Source organism: Hyaena hyaena, unplaced genomic scaffold, assembly GCF_003009895.1.
Source record: "Hyaena hyaena isolate Hyena2069 unplaced genomic scaffold, ASM300989v1 scaffold_211, whole genome shotgun sequence".
NCBI classification, from domain to species: domain Eukaryota; kingdom Metazoa; phylum Chordata; class Mammalia; order Carnivora; family Hyaenidae; genus Hyaena; species Hyaena hyaena.
The window spans coordinates 482,064-497,692 of record NW_024080847.1 but is presented as its reverse complement, the minus strand read 5'-3'; the positions used below and the strand labels follow the sequence as shown (position 1 = coordinate 497,692).

Genomic DNA, 15,629 nt, shown 5'->3' with positions numbered 1-15,629 from the left:
AAAGGAAAAAAAAAAAAAACCCACACTTACTAAAGTAACTGGCACTGAGAAAACTTCTTAAACATTTACCTTTTTTTTTTTAACTGTCACCTCTATTTCCAGCATTATCAAGGAAGTCAGGGTTGCGCCAGACCAGAGAGCCGCACGGTGCTGATGTCAGAATGGAGGGGGCTTTAGGAACACCCCATCCACATGGATCCCCAGGAGCCCTGACCCACAAGTTCAATCCAACCCTTTTATTTTATAGATGAGGAAGCTAGGCTGTGTGAGGGGAAGTAGCCGGCCAAGGCCACCCACAAAAAGAGGCAGGACCAGACCCCGGGAGCTTTCAGCTTCCCCTTCCAACCTCCCAACTTCATGAGTTCAACCAAAATACATATATTGGGTGTATGTCCCCCCGCCCCCAATCGGCCCTTGGGTCCTCAACACAAATCTTTGGGTACTTGTCTTTGCCTTCGGGGTAAGGGAGTCTGGCCATGCAGATACGTGTAACACTTATAAACCCCAAGGGAGAAGATGGCTTCCTTCCATCGATACAACCTCTGTTCCATCATCTGGCAAAAAGTGGGAAGAGCTCCAGTGTAGGGTTCAGTCTTCCCACGTCCAAGGCACTTATAAACCCATTTGTTTCTAGGAAGGGTGAAGTTGAGCCTAGTTTTTTTCTAGTTAATAGGTACAAGAGTAATGCAAGGTGGATGGGATGAGGGAGGCACACAGGGAAATACTGCCAGCCCACCACACCCATGACATAGGTCCAGGTGGCCACCGGAAAGTGATGGGATCTTTGCCATCCATCAAGTTTGGTCTTTTTTTTTTTTTCTTTTCTTTTTGGTCTGACCAAATCAAACCATCCTTAACACCAAGTGAGTTCAATTTGTGTTCTATACTCCCTCCTTCCCTCCTTTCCTTTTCTGAACAAATAAATACTAAGCACTATGTGTCACGCATGTTCTGGTTGCTGGGCATATAGCACTGAAGAAAATAGACTGTGTTTCACTATTTACACTTTTTTTTTTTTAAGTAGGCTCCATGCTTAATGTAGGGCTCATCTCACAACCCTGAGCTCAAGAGTCAACCCTGATATCAGGAGTCACATGCTCTATGGCTGAGCCAGCAGGGGCCCCACAGTATTTACGTTCTAAAGGGAGGAAACAAAAAGAGTTGAGAAATAAACGAATATGGGGCTCCTGGATGGCTCAGTCAGTCAAGCATCCAACTCTTGGTTTCTGCTCGGGTCGTGATCTCGCGGTTCATGGGTTTGACCCCCACATGGGGCACTGTGCTGACAGTGCGGAAACTGCTTGGGATTCTCTCTCTCCTTTTCTCTCTGCCCCTCCCCTGCTTGTTCTCTCTGTCTCTCAAAATAAATAAGCTTAAAAAAAATTTTTTTTTAAGAAATAAATGAATATATACCATTTAAGATGGTGACAAATGCTCTGGAGGAAAGTAAAGCAGGACAAGAGGGAGAAAGAATGGCAAGAAAGGAAGGCATATTTATCTAGGATGGTCAGCTTAGGGCTCTCTGAAGGAAGTGAAGGAGTGAGCTGTACAGATATCTGGGGGAAATAGTCCAAGCAAAAGAATCAGCAAGTGCAAAGGCCTGAGGTAGAAATGTCCTGGTAGGTTCAAGGAACAACAAGAAGTCCTGTGTGGCATGAATGGGAAGCAAAGTGGCAGACAGAGAGGCGGGGGGGGGGGGGGGGGGGGGGGGGGGGGGGGGGGGGGGGGGAGGGCGGTAGGGTGGGAGCTGGATCTGGCCAGTCCCAAAGCCACAGAAATACCTTTGGTTTTACCCCAAGTGCGATGGGAATGCGCAGGCTCTGAGCGGGAGGAGTAACTAACCTGGCAGAGGCTTTACCAGGACCTCACTGATTGTTGTTGGTGCCAGTCCTCTTCACTAGGGACCGGATTCTGGAGCTAGAAGCTCAGCACAAACTCTAAGCAACAGTGAGAAGAGCACTTCCCCCTCTCTAGGCCTCCACACTCTCCTCTGTGAAATGGGAAGATAAGACTAGATGATGTCTCATGTCCTTTCTACGATTTTCTTATTTTCTGATCTTAAAAGTAGGATCTTTCTGATCGTCTCACCTTGTGAATCAGGAGAGGGCTAGGGACTTAGGGACTTGCAGCCAAGATTTGGAAGCCCCCAGGCATTCTGCACTGCCTCCCCTGCCCTGAGCCAAAGTCTCACTCCACAAAAAGCACAGCTCTCTAGGGAGAAAGGTCCAGCCCAGGAAGCAGCCACGTCAGCAACGGCCTCTAAAGATTACAAAGGGTGACCACTAAAGATAGCGCAGCCTCCACATGTTTCAGGGTGGGGCTGGGCCGGCAGAGGCTGGTAGAAGCGGCTGCTACAGCCCAATCAAAGAGTGCTGCTGAATCTGCCTCTGCCCCTGCTACCGCAGTCTCTCCTATCTCCCCCCACTTCTATCACGGACCGAGAAAGAAGGCTACGGGGTTAAGAACTGCTCCCTTCTTCCCATCCCTTTGAGCGCTGTCTATGTCACGCATCACCAAACTGGGTCAGAAAGCAAGACTTGGGTCTCCTGCACCAGGCTGGATAAGCAGGGTTTGTCTCTCACCCCCCCCCCCCATCAGACTGGGAGCTCTCCAAGAATATGGACTATTTCACTTATCAGACTGCAAATTCATCCTATGCCTCCTCCATTAGACTGGGGACTCCATGAGAGTTGGCGCGGTATTTCCCCCAAGAGATTGGGAGCACCTGATGTCAGGGGCTGAGCCACCCCCGCTGGACTGGAAGCCCCCTGGGGACAGGGTTTATGAGCCCCTTTACCTCTATTACCCCGCTGCATCCCGGAAGTCCTCTGTATGTTTTGTGCGTTTAAAAGAAGGTGCTGATTGAGGCACTTAGACGGAACCACCCAGCCAGGCACCAACCCCTTGTGATCTCCGGCCGTTAAACGATCCATGAAAACTATCTGAATACGAACCTTCAAAGCCAATGGAAAGAAAACAAAACAAGAACTTGGCTTCCTCCAACAACGTTTTGGGAGACTGTTATAGGTTCTGGCCCAAGACTATCCCCATTTTATAAAGAGCCCTCTCTGGGGACGGTGGCCAAGGCCAAGCTGCAATGCGCCTTGAGGACCAAGAGCAAGGAACTCAGGAGCCCAGCCTGACAGAAGCCAAGACCTTCGTGGGCGGGAGGCCCATGGTGCGCACACAACCACCCTCCCAGCTTCCAACCTGGGCTTGTCAAAGGCCGTCGCACCGGGTGCTGTGCCGGGAACCAGGAGACTGGCTATGGGAACTGCAGTGAGCCTCCCTCGAGGGAGGAGGTCAGTGGGTACGCAGCGATGCGGACCCAGAGCACAGGGCTCCTGGCGCCCCATGCAGGAGCAGAGCTCTCCCAGACCCAGGGAAGGGCACTCGTGTTCCTGTGGACTCAGGGAAGCCACCGGAGGCTCCCCCTGGAATCAAGCATGCCGGCTCATGCAAGGAAGGGTCCCCACAGACCCGCAGAGGAGGAGCAGGAGGGCTGGAAGGTCCAAGGGCAATTCCAGCAACAGCAAGAACAGTAATAACAATCATTGCTAACTGTGCTGCGTACTTTCCATATACTAACTCTGGTCACAGTAATGCTAATACTGCTCCCCCTTTTTTTTTTTTTCTTTTTTACATACATAGACTTTATTTTTTAGAACAGTTTTGGATTCACAACAAAATTGACAGGAAGGTACAGAGATTTCCCATATTCCCCTCTCCCTCACACAGGCGTGGCCTCTCCCATTATCCACTATACTGCTCCCTTTTTACAGAAGAGTCAACTGAGGCCCGCCCCAAGTGGTGCAAGGGTGAGGAATAAAGATTGCGGCTGGGCAGATGGCCTCCCTGGCATACGCTTTTAGCTACCTCCCTCTCTGAAAACAAAGAGGAAAATCCTAGGGTACTTCTGGATCCTCTGAACCTCTGGGGTTGAGGGCCACCCGGCAATAGGCGTGCTGAGGGTTGGGGAGACTGGGGTGCTGGGGGTTCAGACAGAGCCCAGCACAGTCCGGGTGCCGCCTTCCCTTCCCAGTGTGCTGAAAGCCTGGGTATCTGAAAATGCCATCATGCTGGTATCAAAATCCCTCTCCTTTCAAGGGTCTTGGGTTTAAAAACTATCCCCCCAACCCCGTCTGTGTGCAGGTATGTAGAGGGCAAAGTGACGGCGCTAAGAAGGGACAACGGCAGAGACGGGTCTCAGCCCCCGCTAGGATCCCACGTGGCGCCCAAAAACGCAGGAAACACAGGAGTGACTTATTTTGAAACAGCGTGCTAGTTACATTTTCAGGTAAGATTCTCCATGTTTTTCTTCAACCGCCACATCTTTTCAGGTGAAGTTCATCTAAATGTGACACTGCAGAATGGCCAAAATGTCCAAAAACTTGAGGAAACAGTGGATCGGCTGTATTTTTATTTTTCAGATTTACAACTGGCCCCCACTGCTTGACAATGGTGTATAGACACCATTGGCATTTGGGACTGAAGATTCTTCGCTGTGGGGGCCGTGCTGTGCACCGCAGGAAGTTTAGTCTCCACACACTCGATGCCGGTAGCATTCTCCTTTCCCCCTGTCCCTAACTGCCAACAACCAAAAATGTCTCCAGACACAGCCCCGGGACAGGGGAAGGAGGTTGGTGCAAAAATCGCTCTTGGGTCAGAATCACTGCTTCATGTTCAGACAAACCAAACTGAAAAGGCATCTGGAGGTTGAAAACTAAAACCATTCAGAGCACAGTACTGAGAATGTAACTGATATGCCACTTAATACTAAGCGCATCCTATTTTCCAGGCCTCTCAGACACGGTGCCACTTCCATGCTTCCTTCCTGTGAATCTGCCCTAAATGCAAATACTCCGCCTCCCCAGTCCCTGGCTCCTCCTCCTTCCAACCCTGGCTTCCCGTGCCTCATTCACGTCCATCCCCAAAACCAATCATTCCTCACATTTTCAACAAAGCAGGAGGCATCTGCTGTCTGCCTGAGTCACACCTGCTACCAGCTCTGAAGGCGCACTGCGGGGACCACACCAGAAACCACTAGGCTCAGGGACTCAGCAGCTTCGGACGCGGCAATGGCCACACCCAAGACAATGGACTTAATTTCACCACTGGCATGGTCGATCCATCCCACTCCCCAAAGCCTCATTTGAATGTACCCACCGTCCACCCTGACACCCTGAAGTGAGCTCCATCAAGTACAGAAATGGGTCAAACAGATACTGAATCAAAAAGACTAAGAGAGATCAACCACCTGACAGAAAAATGGGCAACACGTATGAATTGAAAGAAAAGGAAATACAAATGGATCTTAAACTTGTGAAAAATGTTCAACCGCACTCATGAAAGAAATGCAAATTAAAACTAACTGAGATACCAACGTTCATCTATCAGATTGGCAAAGATCAAAAACTTTGATAACTTACTGTGTTGGCGAGGACATCTCATTCATTGAGGGTGTTAGTGTAAATCGCTACCAACTCCTTGAAAGGATATTTGCAGTGTCTACCAATATCACAGATACATACATGCTTTTTTTTAATGTTTTATTTATTTCTGATAGACAGAGAGAGAGAGACAGCATGAACAGGGGAAGGTCAAAGAGAGAGGGAGACACAGTATCTGAAACAAGCTCCAGGCTCCGAGCTAGCTGTCAACACAGAACCCAATGTGGGACTCAAACCCACGAACCGTGAGATCATGACCTGAGCCAAAGTCAGACGCTTAACTGACTGAGCCACCCAGGTGCTCCATACATGCTTTTACAGGCAATTCTGCTTCTAAGAATTTATTCAGCAGACATACTCCTACATGTGCAAAATGGTGTGTATACAAGGATACTAGAGAAGTATGATTTGAAATGACAGACTAGAAACAGCCTTGATATCTACTTCTGGGGAATTATTTTAATAAATTATTTCATAAAATGGAATGTTATGTGGTTATTAAAAAAATGAAGGCATTCTCTACGTCATGATATGGAATAATTTTCCACGTATGCCATTAGGTAAGGCGCAGAACAACATGAATACTACGCTAGCAGTTGATGAAAAATACTATGTGTTCATATACACACTTATGAAAAAGATAAGCTTTGAGAAAGAGAACCGAAAAGTAGTACGGAGGTAATCTAGAGAAGGAAACTGGGAGGCTAGAGGCAGAAGGGAAGGAAGAATTACTATGCACCACCTTAGACTCTTTGGATTTTTGAACTTGTATGCCATGTGCACGTTTTAATAAATAAACAAACAGAAAAAGGCTTTCAGTCACTGATCTAACTCGACTGTCAGTGTGCATGTACACATGTAGCAGATATAAAAGGTCTGCTTCAATTATAAATGCTCTTCTCCCAAACGTACCTACACTTGTCAGTTCAAATGTCCCAGGTGCCTTTGATCCAAAAGTGGGATGATCATCACCACATCCAAAGCACACAAGAAAGTCGCCGGCTTCCCCCCTCAATTAGGTTTTGAAAGCATTCCTCCTCAAAACTGCCTTCCGGGGGCACCTGGGTGGCTCAGTCGGTTTAGTGTCCAACTTGACTTCCGCTCAGGTCATGATCTCACGGTTCGTGGGTTCAAGCCCTGCATCGGGCTCTGCGCTGACAGTGTGGAAACTGCTTGGGATTCTCTCTCTCTCTCTCTCTCTGCCCCTCTGTTAGCGTGCGTGCTCTCTCTCAAAAATAAAGAAAAACTTAAAAAAAAATTTTTTTTAAACCTACCTTTCCTATCTGAAAATGGACAGTCCTTAACACCAGGACCGCCACCACTCTGCAAGTTCCATGTGTAGGCAAGTGGAATCCTTCAGAAGGTGCATTGCATCACCAATCGCGAGGGACCTGAGGGTACCCACACTTCTAATAGTGCCTCAAAGCACGATCAGCTGGAACTGTGCATCACAAAGAGACCTGGACCCAATACCTACTGGGAGTGGCAGGAACCCCCAACAGCCACCCCAAATCCTCCCTGCGGCTCTCCCTGCGGCACTGTCTTAATGGCACATTACTCAAAGGTGAGACAGCCGTCACTTTTAAACCTTCCCCACTCCCACTGCCACTTCATCATTAAAAAAACCCTTATATATATTTTAAGCTGTAAATCAGCATTTGTCAAGTTCTAAATTGGGCTACAGCAATATTTATTCATCAAAGGATAACTCTGCCCTGCACAGCCATAAAACTGCCTAATAATTTAATATGCTATCATTCTTACCTGAAACTTGTCAAAAAGTGGCCTGAAAGAGGCATGTGCTTTACAGTTGACTGACGGTAGGCCTACAGTTTATTAAATAGTTCATATTTTTAATTCTCTATACGGGGCGGGGGGAGGAATGGACACAGGACACATCCTATGCAAAACAGCAATCTGAAGATTCATTAACATATTTGGGGCTAGGGAAAAGCAGAGGATCAAAGGACTTGTCCAAACACAGCCTTAAGACAGGTGGTATAGACAGGAAAGCAAAACAATTCAAATTATGGCATTTTGTAAGGGGTGGGGGTAAAATGCACTAGAGAATTAATGTTGAGGGCCAGGGCCACAGAGCAACTGTGAGAAGGGTGTAAAAAGGATGCTATGCTGCAAAGGTAGTACGGCTGGGCCAGGGTGCCATTTCCTGGGACCCTTTCGGGTGTGGGGGGTGACAATGAGCTTTCTGGACCTCGAGGTTCCTCTTCAGTAGGAATACGTACTCCCCACAGCCCAGTGCCCAGACACTGCTGTCTACGGAAGAATCAACAACCACCAAGCCTGGAGATCAAGGGTTCTTGATCTCCCACCCCACCCCCACTCCCCAGCCCCCCACAACAGGTGTGACAACCAAAAATGTCCCCAGACACTGTCGACAGTCCCATCCGAGCAAACTATCTTAGATGAATTAAGTCCAACTTGACCAAGCTGAGCTGATGGAGGTAAATCCACGCCACTCCAATAAATGTGATGTTTCCCTTAACGCTGCCTTTTCTCTGAAGTTTCAAAGTGCAAATCTAAACAAGCAAAGAAATGAGAACATCATTACTGGGTGTGCACGCTGCTCACCTTCTCTCACCAGGGACGTCTCAGCCTGGCGAAGGGCCTGGAGTACCTAGCCAGACTGTGTTTTCCTTTCTTCTTCATCCATGACAATCTACCCCCCCCCACACAGCCCGCCACACATGCACACATATCCCCCACCCACCAGCCTTCACCTTTACTACCAACTTCCCCCCCCATTTCCTTTATATTTTTCCACAACCTTGCGGTTTACTCTGGCACAAGCATACGTTTCAGGTTGGCATTCACTGGTGGTGAATGACAAGGTGGGTTTCTAAGCCACGAACACTATTAATTTTAAACTGTTCGAACTTACTCTCCCTGTTCATGGGCAAACTGGGGAGGTAATCCGTCTCCCAGTGCTGAACACTGAACTCCTAACAGAACTTACACAAATAACCAAACAAAGATAGAGAGAACCACTTTCTAATTTAAAAAAAGGAGGGGGCGGGGCCAAGTTCATATATGTTCATGTTCCAGGCCACATTTCCCGCAAGAGTTTTACAGTCAACAGAGCAGGAGACTACATTTAGCCTACGAGATTCCACCCAGGGAGCTGTCTAGCTCTCAGGCATTAAAACCCTACTGGGAGTCAAGAGAACCCGGGCTGAACTCAGAGAAATGTTAAAAGATTCAGCTTTGATTTCACTGTGAGTTTAAAAAAAAAAAAAAGTTGACTATTAAGGTAGTCCTGAAACAGGATGGGAAACTTGATTTTTTTTTTATTTTTTAAAAAAATGTTTTTTAATGTTTTTTATTTATTTCTAGGAGAGAGAGACAGAGACAGCGTGAGCAGGGGAGGGTCAGAGAAAGAGGGAGTCACAGACTGAAACAGGCTCCAGGCTCTGAGCTGGCAGTCAGCACAGAGCCCGACGCGGGGCTCGAACCCACGAACCGCGAGATCATGACCTGAGCGAAAGCCGGATGCTTAACCGACTAAGCCACCCGGGCGCCCCAGGATGGGAAACTTTAAATGAAGCTGGACAGGAGGTTTTGAATGACTTCTCATGTATTTACACCTGTCCATCTGGCAGTTAGAGAGTGCCCAACCCCCAATGACAGAAGAAACGTGAGACGTGAGCGGAGCCCTCGGGCTCCGGGCTGGGCAGCCTCACTGCCAGGATTGCACGATGGCCAGGGGCCACTGTCAAGTGGTCAGCTCCCAGGCATGCAAACCAGCCTCTCTGCATGTCTGATTCACAAACAGCTGAAAACTAGACTGTCATGAAATGTGCCTTAAGCCTCTACCTTCCTTCTCCATGTTTCATCCACTTGAATGTTATCACGTCAACCTGAACATGCCTCTAAACAGCTTGGTGGAGTCACCAGGGTAAGTGACACCTAAGGCTTGCGCTTTTCAGAAGGTGGGGACTCCAGTCCTGTTTAGGACTCCCCAAATTCGCCCATGAATGCCAAATTCCGGCTGCAGGCGAACCTGTGCGGGGTTTTTAAAAACTGTTTCCGTCCCATGCCCTCTTCATTCCATCTGCTGACTACAGGTTTGCTAAATTAGGGCACCGTCCAGTCTGCTTCTGTTCCCCAGACCTCTGCTCCAACAAGATTTAAAACAAACAAAACAGAAACGAAGCTACCAGAAGGTAGCAAGGTGCCCAAGTCACACATCCAAGTCTCGCCGGTGGAAGGGCCTCTGAGTATAACCTCTCCATTAGGACTCAAACCCTCAGAACCAGCCTTCTATATACTGTGATTCTGGCAAAGCCAAAATGCCACAGACATAAAATAGAACTGGGGAGAGAGGTAGCTTAAAAGAAGAAGGAGAAGGAGAAGAAGAAGAAAAAGAAAAAGAAAAGGAACACCTTAACTTTTCTTTGAATTGGCTGTGCCCTGGTGTGTTTCCAGGAGAATACAGCTGACATAAATCTGCAAGGCCGCGGCAGGTGGTGAAGTATGCCACCAGAATACCAATGGGAAGGATGCCCATCCACCAGCAAAGCTGATGGGGTCAGGGTTGGGACGTGCCCGTTCTATTGCCAGGCCACGGACCCCACCCCCACCCCAGCGATCTCAGAAACTGATGCCAACAAACACGAAAGGCAGCATAGGAGGCATGAGTTGGGATACAAGTGGACTAAGGGACAGGGCGCCTGCTCCATTCTGTCAGGCCACTGAGTTTATCACTCCAGACTTCCAATGGCCCATTGTATGGATCATACGGATACAATGGAATCCCTCAGCATCAAATAGGATACCTATGACCCGGTACCAGGCTTCTGGACCCAAAGAATGGGCCCAGCAAGCACTGGCTTACCATTCCTGTGCTCGTTAATGACGTTATTAATATTATCCAGCCACCAACAACTGAGCGCCTAGATCTTCCCTCCCAACTTGATAAGCCTGGGGGAAGGGCGTGCTCACACACACACACACACACACACACACACACACACACACGACTCTCATCACTCACACCACTATTGCTGGTTCAAATCCCCCCACCTCAAAGCCCCAACGCAGCTAATCCAACCTGGGCGAGTGGACACCTATCATCAGCCTCACTCCTCCGACCATTATCTGCTCTTCAAATGAAAAGCTGTTTGCCGAAACTAACAATCCCTCTCTCCATCTGGCCAGCCTGTGATTTGTCCCCGTAGGTGTGAAGTGTGCCCTCCCCAGCGGGGGGGCCCTGTAGGAAGCGACAGGCTTTGCCAGGGGGTCTTGTTAGAGTCAACACCCGTGGGCCCTCACCGGAAACCAATGGTTAAATTTGCACTCTCTCCCTTTTTAAGTCATGAGTAGGAAATGAGAAACTGAGGTAGAAGCAGAGAAAGAAACCCTGTGGGGGCAGAATTCCACTATCCCCGCCGTCTTGAAGCAAATACAAGAAGGGCTAAATTGGTCCTCCAAAGGGAGGTCTAAAAGAGGAGCAATTTAAATAACTTTCCCCAGCCCTTAGTAAAGCAGTGGAGGGAGAGGATCAAACAGCCTCCACAACACCGACTGACATGAATTTGCATAACTTTTGCCAAGCCAGGGAGGAGGGCGCTTTGCTTCTTCCCTAAACTTGTTTTACACCCACCACAGGTTGAACCTTTTAAAACAAACAAGAACGTCGACCTCCACCATCTAGCAGAATTGTATGATTTTAAAGAGAGAGAAAGAGAGAGAGAGAAAAAAAAAGGTCAACAGTGTTCTGCGTACACATGGCAGGCTTTGTTCTGCTCACTTCCCCACTTCCTGTTGCCTCCTCACCTCATCACTTTTGAGTTCTGAAGCGTGTGTGCTCGCTCTGGTTGTCACTGCATGGTTTCGGTGGGAGGCCATCGGAGCCACCAGGACGAAGACTGTACTGTTCTGAGACGTGAAATCACCACCGCCTGACCATTAGGAAAGTACACCCCGAATCTCACCCCCCTCCCGTCAACGGTGGGCGTGCTAGGAAAACACTTGTGGGCGAGCTTGACTTGGGGGGAAGGTCCTGTGTAGGCAATGGCCGCCTAACCACCAGCGCGTACCAGGCGGCTTAGAACTGGGAGCCGAGGCGGAAAATACTTGGCACCCACAGACCAAGAAACCCCATGGAGGAGACACGTTCCAGCCCTTGAATCCTTCCCCAAAGCCTGCACTCCGGGCAGCGCACAGCACACGGCACTTGGGAAAGGAATGGAAAGACCAAAATGCTTTGCGAGTGGGACCCTGGCCAACCTCCGCCTTAAAGGTCAGAGCAAAAAGAGACGTCAAGACCATTCGACCAGGCCCTCCCAGTACAGAGGAGGAAACCAACAACGAGACTGTATCACGCAGCTAATTTATTAATAGCACAGCAGGTACTGGATCCCAGTTCTTGGTCTCTCCCGGGGCAGGATTTTTTCAATACCTTATCAACCGGACATGGAAGAGATGCTCGATTTATGTTGGCTCAGCCACGGTGGACACTGGCTGGTCCACAGCACATGGGCGGCAGGGAGGGTGACATTGAAACACTTTGCTACACACCAGAGTGTCCCATCTCCTAGAAGTATGTTTTGCGGGGTCTTCATAACCCTCTCTGACTCCCAAATGCCTGGAGTTAGGGGTTGTCCTTTAATGGGTCCCTAAACTCACTTACTGCATCCATCTGCCATTATTCCCCAGCCAGGAATTAAAAAATAAAATAAAACCTGGGAGAAGGATGGTGTTGCATGAGGCACAAGACTGGGAATGGAAAACTGGGCTCTACCTTTTGGTGAACTCAGTCTTACTAGGTGGCTTTGGGGGAGTCATCCGGTCCTCCACACCTGTGTCCCTCCCCCCAGCCCCGTGTACCATGAGAACACTGACCTCCAAAAAGCTGCTGGCCGTGTGGGTCCCACCCTGCATATCCTCTCCCCTGCCCCTGACTACCACCGAGCCCATTCTCTCCCTCCTCCCTTCTCTGCTCAGCCTTCCTGCTCCTTCTCTCTGCCCCGAACACCTGGGAACCCTCAGAACAAAGATCAGTACACCAGAGGGTTCCCTTTACATTTGCTCCTGATTTGAGCTTACCATAAACTCTCACTCTGCCTTCCTGTATCATCCCCATGCAGTACGGCTCCAATCACCCGACCAATAAATTTGTGACAAGGGGCTACTGTGCTCAAGGTGCTTGGCCACCTACAGGGTGGGCTGTGCTTCAAGAAGGTGAGACACATCCAAGATGGGGATCGAAAGCTCAGCCCTGCCCCATCAGCCTCTATCTCCCTTCCCTGATGATCTTGTAGCTGTCTGCAACACCTGACTTTGTCGTATATGTTTACATGTTTATTTTTGATCTGTCCTGCTTCACTAGAAGGAATGTTCCATGAAGGCAAGACTGGATTTGTTCATCTGGCAGCCAGAGCCTCCCTCCACACGGCAGGGGTCAGAGTCCGCTGAGCGAATGAATGAGCAGTCAGACCCGGAGATCTTCTTCAGTCATGACCACAGTGGCGAACATCTCTAAATTTCACATTTTCCTCACTTCTAAAACAAGGATAATACCTTGTAAAGAACACTTTATGTAACTGGAGTGAGGATTAAACAAGGAAATGATTGTAAAAGCACTGAGGATGTACCTGGCACAGGGCAGGCAATCAATAAATGTGAGCTATTACTTGTTAGCCATTATTATTACAGCCACTGATGGAAACACAGCGAAATAAAGCCTCTTAATTATACCCTGGGTGGTTTTAAGGCTAAATAAAGAAAATTCTGTGTATGTAAGACCCGTCATAAAGGATCATTAAGAGAAGACTAAGCCACGGGCCTGCATAGCTACGAGGAACCCCTCAGAGCTACGTCTTAGCATACATTTTTTTCATGCAGTTTAAAATCATGAGCTCATTTGTATAAATGCCGCCTCTTAGGACCCTATTGTTAAAAATCTTAAAGTATCTAATGCCTGCTCTTAAGAGCTTATGGTCCAGGTGGCGAAAATGAGACATTCACATGTGAAAAGACTATAAACTCAAACCAAAACAATGCATGTCAAAGGTCAAATGGGAGCCCTGGACGGCAGGACTGTAAAGTGCTGGGAAATGTTTGATAATTGCCTCTGGAAAAAGGAAAACGAAAGCCTTGACTGTAGCATTTGTCTACTTCCATGATGTAAATATTCTCACTACGGCCAACCTCAGGCTACCAGAGTGAGGCCCAGAGGACACGCAGTTGGGAAGAGGTGTCTACAATCGACTCTCAAGAGCTGGTGTGAGCCAGCTGCAAGATACCTCTGGACTAGGTCCTAGAATTATTCCCCAAGGTCAATGCCAACAACTAACATCTCTATGTACTTCAAGTCACAAAAACACATCAAGTACAGACACAGCCTGCACCTCACCCTCACCATTTGGTCAGAGGGGTGCATTTCTTATCTGATTCTACAGATAAGAAAACAAAGTGTCAGGGGCGCCTGGGTGGCTCAGTCGGTTAAGTGTCCGACTTCGGCTCAGGTCATGATCTCGCGGTTTGTGGATTCGAGCCCCGCGTCGGGCTCTGTGCTGACAGTTAGCTCAGAGCCTGGAGACTGTTTCAGATTCTGTGTCTCCCTCTCTCTCTGACCCTCCCCTGCTCATGCTCTCTCTCTCTCAAAAATAAATAAAACATAAAAAAAAAAAAAAGAAAACAAAGTGTCGGAAGCACCCAAAATGTTCCGGGGCAGAATGACCCAGGGTAGAATGTCATTCTGCCAGTGAATGACACTGTCAGGGCTTGAACCAAGATCTTCTGGGGTAGCTGTGACTTCTCCTGGTACCCACTGGCCTTGATAATTAGGGCTTCCCGGAGGAGAAGTAGCTGAAGGGTGAGGAGTATGTGGAGAACAGGACAGAAATGTGAGAGAGAGCCAGCACTTACCTAGATGGAGACTTCCCCAGCGGAGCCCACAAGGTCTAGGGAGCATGCACGGTATTAAAAAACAAACAAACAAACAAACAAAAAAACCTTGAAACTAATGCATTTGTTCAGCATGCTTCACCAGAGCATTGCTTTCCCAAAAGAGTAATCCAGTTATTAAAATCTGCATTCCCAAATTCACTGCAGCCCAAGGTGAAGGGACACAAGGAAACAGAACGCAATTTACATGCTGAACAATGCGGGGGGGGGGGGGGGGCTACTTGAATAAGTTACGGAGTATCCGCATCACAGAATGCCATGCCACCACCCAAAGTCATGCTTTAGAAGAACAGTCTGCAACGAGGAAATGCTCACAGAATATTGTTCGAAGAGCATGTTACATAACAACATGTGCGATGTGATTCCAGTTTTGTAAAAATGAACAAACAGGCAAACGCACCCTATGTATAGACGCAGAGAAAAAAAAAGACTGGAGATGCAGATTTCAAATCCCCACCCTGGTTTCTTCTAGCAAAGGGCAGATTATGGATGATTTCTACTTTCTTCTCTGGGATTTTCTGTGTGTTCCAACTTTTCTATAACACGTCGCTTTTATACCCAGAAACATAGTTAAGTGGTCCATATATTTCAACGTGGATTTTAAATGGCTGAGAAAATGAAATGCCAAGAATCAGTGAAACAAACGCTAGGAAGGCATTCCTCTGGAGCAAAGGTCCAGCTGTTCAGGCCTCTAATACTGTCCTCATAACCCCCAAGGAGAAAAACACCCGCCCCCCCCCAGCTCCAACTCCCCTCCCCTACACACACACACACTCACCAGCACATGCCTCACCTCCATACCATCCCTTCTCCCCCTCCTTTAAGAGACTGTTCAATCTCATTCCCTGATCTACTCCCAACCTGGAAGGCACAGAGGGGGACAAACGGCCACTAACCATTCATGAGTACTCCCCGCGTGCTGCTGAAGTCACCCGTGTGAACTCAGATGTATGGCAATTCTTTTTTTTTTTTTAATTTTTTTAAATGTTTTTTTAATTTATTTCTAGGGGGGAGAGAGAGAGAGAGAGAGAGAGAGAAACATCGTGAGCAGGGGAGGGTCAGAGAGAGAGGGAGTCACAGACTGAAACAGGCTCCAACCCACGCGGGGCTCGAACCCACGAACCGCGAGATCATGACCTAAGCGAAAGTCGGACGCTTAACCGACTAAGCCACCCAGGCGCCCCAGATGTATGGCAATTCTAAAATGTGGGTACTGAGGCCAACCTTTTAACACAAGGAAAGGGAAGTTCA

General features: G+C 48.3%; 1 protein-coding gene across 3 annotated transcripts in view; it reads right to left on the bottom strand.

Moving 5' to 3' along the window:
* The window catches only part of TRERF1 (transcriptional regulating factor 1), a 208,681-nt gene that overhangs the window by 138,097 nt on the left and 54,955 nt on the right, over window positions 1-15,629 (bottom strand). The window lies entirely within an intron of this gene.